This window comes from Argopecten irradians, chromosome 6 (assembly GCF_041381155.1).
Source record: "Argopecten irradians isolate NY chromosome 6, Ai_NY, whole genome shotgun sequence".
In the NCBI taxonomy this organism is placed as follows: Eukaryota; Metazoa; Mollusca; class Bivalvia; order Pectinida; family Pectinidae; genus Argopecten; species Argopecten irradians.
This window is the reverse complement of record NC_091139.1, coordinates 6237035-6244922: the sequence shown is the minus strand read 5'-3', so window position 1 is coordinate 6244922 and position 7888 is coordinate 6237035.

Below are 7888 nucleotides of genomic sequence, written 5' to 3'. Positions count from 1 at the left end.
CCGAAGCCGTGACAATAGACCAGTATTACTATATATCGACTGTAGAGTGTGGAGTTCCTCACAACATACATGGGTATCATTACGGGCAGGCTGTTAGATAATATGTGACAGCTATGTACTTTTGACGTGGTGTTGAGACATTGCACAGTGAAGTGTACATTTGATTATAAGCTGTGATATTCAACCTATATGTGTAGTTTCTAGTGTTGTGAGAATTGGTTAGTTCACTTTTCAGTACAGGTTTCTGTATTTATGGTTGATCATTCCGGTGATATCGTGCTATTTCAGTGTTACCATAGTATAAAGATCGCCGGTGTCTCGAATTAAAATGGCTATAAACTGTTTTGGACGAAGTACTTATGTTCTGGAAGCTTCGATACTTCTTATTGGTACACTCTATACAACATATAAAAACACTTCTTAGAATGCATTTCTAGGATCATATATATCAACATGTTGGACCAGCCGCAGCGTATGGGTTCTAATTCTGACTAATTTCGGAAAACATTCCGAGTATGAAGGAAGCTCTGCTGAGCAAGCATGCAGTCGGACCGTAGAATACACTGAATACATGGAAGCTTAAACAAAGAGCTTTAACTGGAAACCTCAAAATAGTGAGATTCTCACCGTCTGCTTCTACTTTTACAGGGTCGGGAACCACGCCGGTATCCGATGGAGGTACTCCCGAGAAGATTCAACGAGGGTGGGAAGGCAGCACCAGACTCTCCGTAAACAACTGGAGCAGCGAGTCCACAATGCTAGGATAGACAGTGGTAGTCTAAGGCAGTATAGTCTTGGTCTGTTTGACAGTGTCGTTCAGAATGTAAACAAAAAACTGAATCACATCAAGCCAAAACAACCCAGCGAAGAATCCAAGTGTATCCAATGTATCTGATAAAGAAAAAGAAAACGAGAAGAAAGAGTCATCCGTCCTCAGACTGCATGGTACACAATGGACATCACACGACGGAAGTTTATTGTATAACAAAACGCGGATGGAAAGGTCCTGAATTTATCAATAAGTACTGAAGTGGGAATCCACAGTCCGAACCCATTATCTAGGTATAACCACGAAAGGGGTATAGCTCGGTACCACCGAGTAAATTCAAGAGGACAACTTTGTCAGAGCAACACAGGTGCGGTGCCGAGTGGTTAGGACACCGCTGATCTATTGTACCATATCCCGAGTGCCCCTGTCACAAAGATCAACTACATACATCATCTCAGTCTAATATCAAACCTCGTGCACATACTAAACGGTAATGGAAGTTGACGTCGGAGATTATCCGGGAGTGATGACAAGACGTTAGATATCGGACGTAGCTGTGACCGGGTCCGACCTTGAAGTATGGAGAATGGGTCGGTTGAAGTTGAAGAGCACGAAACGACGTCTCACGACCTCATGCACAAAGCTCACAATGACACTGCTTACGCATTGTAGCAACTAGGAACATGCCCTCGGGGTGACTGTATCACATGCTATTCACGTGTGCAGCATTGAAAGCTCAAGAGCGGAAATACCAAATGCCTGATTGCATGTCCGCCTGGCACTATCGGCTGAGATGTCAACCCACATGCCCCGTCCGTCCCCCGGAGGAACCAAAGACAAAAGTGGGAAGAATGGAAACAGGTCTGTTGAGTGTGCGAAGTAGCAGGTTGTTGAAAGCGTACAGCGGTAAAACGGCTAGGACAACTTGCTATGGAGAGTGTGGCGCGTGTATGTATGGATAGTTGATATAAACACTTATTCAGGTACGGTTAAATTTCTGTATTGTTACTAACATAAAAGGCAATGGATGTAACAAGTCAAATACCATCAGATACCATCAAAGACGTTCGTAGTGAAAAACAGCGGGTCATGCATTCCCCCAAAAAAATATCGCCGAATAATGCTTTGTGTGTGAAATTCGGCTTGAGACCAAAGTCTACTTGTCACTAGAGGTGGTGGGAACATAACCAAAGTCTTATCTCCGGTAAAACCGTGATGCCTACAAACTACGTATGCTGTGTTATGGATGGTGAGGGGTGAGGTGGTTGAAAGTGAACACAAGTGTACGAAGGCGTTGGGGTTTTGCTACACCTCTGCCAGTGTACGGCATTGAAGTACAACCCGGGCACGTTTCATGCTGGTAGTTCCCTAGAAAACACCCCAGGCAAATGGCAGGGGCAGTCAACCTCCTGGTCCAGAAAAAAAACCTCATTGTACTGTACTTTTATCCTTGTAATACACGTGAAAGTACAACACTGAGGATGTAAACAAATAATAGGAAGAGTGCCTGCCATGTGTCCCTCATACCTGGCTGTAATGAGAGTAAGGGTAATTCTATTATAGGAGCACATGAGAACTGATGCAATACAACACCAACATAGCTAACAAAACGTTTCATTCTAAAATGTAGTCTCCTTCAAGCACTCTGTATTGAAAAGTAATATCCGAAAACAATATTGAGAATGCCAATAGTAGGTAATTACCTACGAACGTGTCTTTGTTTTTGTGTAAATTTTTGGCCAATCCAGGGATGGAAAAGCACACAGATACGATATCGTAAATATTAGTTTTTAATGATAAGATAAAACCAGATTAAGCAAACAATTACAGCTAATTTGAACGCTTCTTAAAACTGCTATTTGTCAGAGAAAAAAACGTGCAAAAAACGTGTTCATCTTAAATGTTTTCAATATCAATCAGGTCTGGAAGTTATTATCACACAAAAATTATTTAACCCTGAAATATGATATAATCGTAATTTTTTTTTTTTTTTTTTTTTTTTTTTTTTGCAACAGGATTGGGCTAACCAAGTGGCAACAACATGTTATCAGAACTTATAAAAAAAAAAAAAGCCACAGATCACAGATATATCTCATTCCACTGCGTATACTATTGGAATGTTTTGTGTGGGAGCTTTATTTTTTTATTGGGATTGTATGCTGAAACCTGACCTATTGTCAGTCGATTATTGGTCCCTGTACCCTGCTTTATGTCAGTAGAGAGTTTAAAGTAAGATACTGCTTATCACACAGGTCATGCAAATACTTTAAATATCTTTTTTAACTACTTTTTCTCATTATCCAACCTGTGGATATAAAAAAGATAATATAGGAAATAAACGTGTACAAGCTCATTATCCGACAAATTACTGGTAAATGAAAGCACGGAAGTGGGGCAGTTGGCCATTATGGCACCATAGATATTTACTGTGCAAGCGATTGAGAACTATTATCGGTTGCCCACAGTGAATCGACTTTGAAATTGAAGATTTGTTTAGATCTTCTAGGGGTAGGAGAGATATTTGAGGCAGCTGTATTTATAAGGGCCCTTATTGATGAACTATAATTATTCGTCAAATTCATTGCAAAAAATTGTAAATTGATTTAGGGGAAATATATGGAAAGAGTGAAATAAATTAAAGGTAGGAGATCGTGGGTTAAATGAGTCCAGGTTTCGATTAGCAGAATTAAGTTAGTGGCTATGGTTACTGGAGTAAGAAGTATGTTAGTAAGTTTTTATCGAGTTACATTTAAATGGGGGGGAACAAAAAAAAAATACGGGGGTATATGTTTGAGGGCTAGGGATATGGGGTTTACCCTATTTATGATAAAATTGTATAGATTTTGAGCTATTGTGCTACTCAAATAATACGATCCTCAAGATTGAAAATTAAACGCACCTATGGTTGCTTTGGATCGACGTCAAAAACAGGATTTAATGTTATTTTTATATTTATTATAAATTTGTCTAGCTGGATGGGAGTTAGATACGAGTTTATCACCGCTGCATAATATATAATATTTGTCATCTAGCTAGAAGATAAATAAAAAAAAATAGATTATATAAAAAAATATTATTTTTGAAATACCTGATTTCCAATATGGTTTTGTTTTGCCCTGACTATATGGTATCATGTTAAGTGAGCAGTTTTAGCATTTATATGTAATAATCACATAAAGAGAGACTATTCATTTGATAAGCTCAATATGCAACCTTTGGAATATTGCATATCGAAACTTTCGATATGATAAGCCGCCTCCGCCTAAAATTGGAAGTATATTGGGCCTAGATAGTTTGAAAGGGATGAAAAAGTTAATCTGCGACGTCATTTACGAGGACAGCTTTTATCATTTACATTGCAGTGGTGGCTTAGAAGCGCCACTGAGCCATGTATAACGGTTTTTAGAAAATTAGGAAAATCTAGTCACTAGAGGTTTTTATAGAAATATAATTTACAATGAATTGTAATCTTAACCAACCAGGCATACTTAACATCCGAATAACGTATTACACACGCAGATTACTTAAAGTTTGTTATTTGAATGGTAATTCAATGATTTCTTCACCAAATGTCTAACAAAAATCAAGCCAATCTGTACAATATTCTTCATATAAAACATCCGTTTCATTGTGCGCCTTTCTTTATTATTTGGATATATGTACCCACTTCAAATAAAGCTTTAACATAAAGGTTTACACACCATATGTATCGCTTTAATGTTACATTATTTCTGTGCCAATGGATGTTACCATATGTGGAATTGAAATAGTACATGTTTTCTTAGCCAATATAGACGTTCTCCTTATTCCTACGTGACCGTATGTTAATCAGTCACATAGATAAAAATAGACACGTTTCTCAATTGCTTCTCAATAATCCCTTGTAAACCACTAAAACATGTGTGCCATCGTCAAATGGTGAAAGGGCCAGATATTAGAATTAATCAGGGACAAGTATAGATTAAATTATCACACAATATCAAAACTAAAATTAACCAAAAACGCCCGTTGTTAAATGAATAACAGATGATTTGTTCACAGATCCTTGTAATATTCATTGATTAAATCGCAATGTAATGATTCCTTTATATAAAAGTTGGAATACAGACTAATACTTTCTACATATGCAATACACTACTTAAAGAAGATTTCATACTTCTTGTTATTTTAAAGTATGTAGACCAAGGCTCTTATTGAATAAAATTTGTTTGATTCAAGGTGATTAGGTTTGAAAATAATTACTAAATTAGAAATAGCTAGGCCATTCCAGTCGTGGGAGAACGGAGTACCCATGACCGCAGTTAACCCAGTCGAAGTACAAGATTCCATAGATATTTAATTTGTCCTCCCTAGATGACATTTAATGAATACTTATTTAAATCAAACAATTAAGTGTAATTTAAGAGTATGGGTAAATTAGTCATTTAGAAACATTTAGGCTTATCAAAACGTCGTCAATTTCAACGCTATTAGTGGGGATATTTAAATCCAGGTCTTTGAACAGAATCAATTAATGAAACTTGATATTTGTTTTGAGATATTGACTACCATAACCATAACCTGACCTCACCTAAGTAGAACATATGGAAATGAATACCCTCAAAACTGAATACCTTTATATTGTACACCCAAATAAACGTTAAGTCCACCTCTATATTTCCTTAATTTTTCCCACACTATCTTTTTGCTGTAAATTATTTCTATAGTTACACGTACGGTAACTAAGCCTTATACGAACTTGAAAAACTCAATTTTCATGTTTTCTACACTCTTTTTCTCCGTTATGTTAGATCCGAACACATGAGTTGTAATTTATGAAATAAAGCTAATCACCTTTGAAAATAGAGGGAAGGAGGACGGATACTTTTTGGGGGAACGGAAGTATAGAGAGGTGTGCAGAATAAGGATATACTTAAGGAGGGATACTCCTCGGAGAAGGGCAACAAGTTTCTTTATTAAACGTTTTTTCGCATAGAAATGTGTGGGAAAGAGGATTCCATACCAGGAAAGGAAATTGGAAGAAAAAACATGATGGCCAGTGTGCTACGTTTAGCGTTGAGTTTATTGTCATAGTCAATGATACCGAAAATGACAATAATTAGTGGGATGTATTTTATTGGGAAATTTTTCGCCGTTTTGTCCCACATAACAACTAGAATTTATTCAATAGCCATAATTTCCCTAATGAGGTGTTTGATATGTATGGATGTACTGTTATAGAATTTATTTTCCAGTAGTTCTTCATTAAAAATATAATTTCAGTTTACGATGATAATAAGAGTCATCTTTTTATCTCATAAAATAAAAGTCATTATCGATTAACAGATACCCCCCGATTTGGGGCAGCCGGGTCTCATAGATATTGCACGAATTTCAGCCCAAATTTTTGTCAAATGTTTATCCTTAATCTATATACTGATGAGTAATAGTGTTCACTCTTGTGGTAGTATTTATTAAACTATTTTGTCAATAGTCTATGTATTGCATGCATAATGTGGTCAATGTCTTGGTTTTCTCTCGTAACAAATCAGGCAGAGAAAGTGGGATGGGCTGCGTGCTCGACTTACTGTTGCGGGACCCATTTAAATATATGTTTCTTTTGTCTATTATTGTGTGTGGTCTACCTAAAAGTGAAATTGCCTCTATGATTACAAGCGAGAATGTAATAAATAAAGTGACCCAAAAGATGTTGATCATTTATACATAAGTAATGTTCAACTATTGGTAGAGTAACATGAACCCAGCTGAAGAGGTTGACAGACAGAAAATGTTATCATCGACTACATTTGCAACTGAATAAATGGTGACGTCTCGCGTTGTGAGGGATTTAAGGTAATATAAACAGTTTTGAAGTAAAAGAGTGTGGGAATGGAACAATCGATTGGCCTTCGTCTCGCCAATGCCAATCAATGATACACATCATTATGATCAACATTTGGCCGCCAAATGGGCCATTTCCTAAAAATTTGCACCAAACTGGCGTTTGGCGTGGGTGCTAAAAAAATCTAGCTCTCATAAAAGACGATAAGGAGTGGTTATCAGTAATTGCTGACTACATATGTGGTAGCTACAAGAACCAGTCAGTGCCTAAACGCGTTTTTGTTATAATCGCGTATTGAAACATAGTCATCCCTGTCAAGATAACGTTTCATTGTCAACCGCTGCAATGTCGCAACTAATCGGATGACATTTACCGCGCACAGAAACCCACTTTTATACGGGTACCGAGTCCTAAGAATGGCGAGTCATGGCAACGAAAGACATTTATCAGAAAGAGTATAGTATGTACAAAATTATAGAACAATACAAAGAGAATTAAATAAAAAAAATAATAATACTTTATCCATACAAAGATATCAAAAGTAAGGCAATACCTGGTGTTGACGTGTAGTTATGTCCATTAATAATAGATGTACCTTCGTTATGCGCCAATAAGTACGTGGGGTTATTTAGTCTTATTTGTAAACAAAGGTTTAACAATGCCTGATAACCTGAGAAGCTTCTAGCAGCTTTCCTGACTTTACTTAGTCTAACATGTATGTGTTTGTTGAATGTGCGGAGATTCACTTAACATAAACATGTTCAAATCCATGTCTACAGTTCTTAAACATTTTATATTACATATGATTATGTACATCAGAGCAAAACCAATTTGTGAAATGTTAAGCATCATTCAAATAACGAGATATGGTACAACTAACGCATGTTATGAAATTCTTACTGTATAACATTATTACATACGTTGTTTGTCTGCAGTATCACTGAAACAAACTTGTGACAATCTTATCGTTAGCTCTTTTAATATTGTAAACGAATATTCTCGATGAGACTCACAAATATAATGATACACGTGTACAGTTCCGTTCAATTTCAAACACCGATTTGTATTTACTTAGTCACCAGTATAAACGGGATGTTACTGACGTCGAGCTATCAGCCTCACCGCCTTATGTTAAGTCTAATAAATTACCCTTGGCGTTCTTCTCAGAAACTAGAACGTTGTCGTTATTCAATAATTGCAGAGATAGCCGTTTGTATTGGACATTTCTATCATACTATAGCCGTAGCAGTTGTGATATGCCCTATGTCTGAAATTCGTTTTAGAGTACTATCTAATAT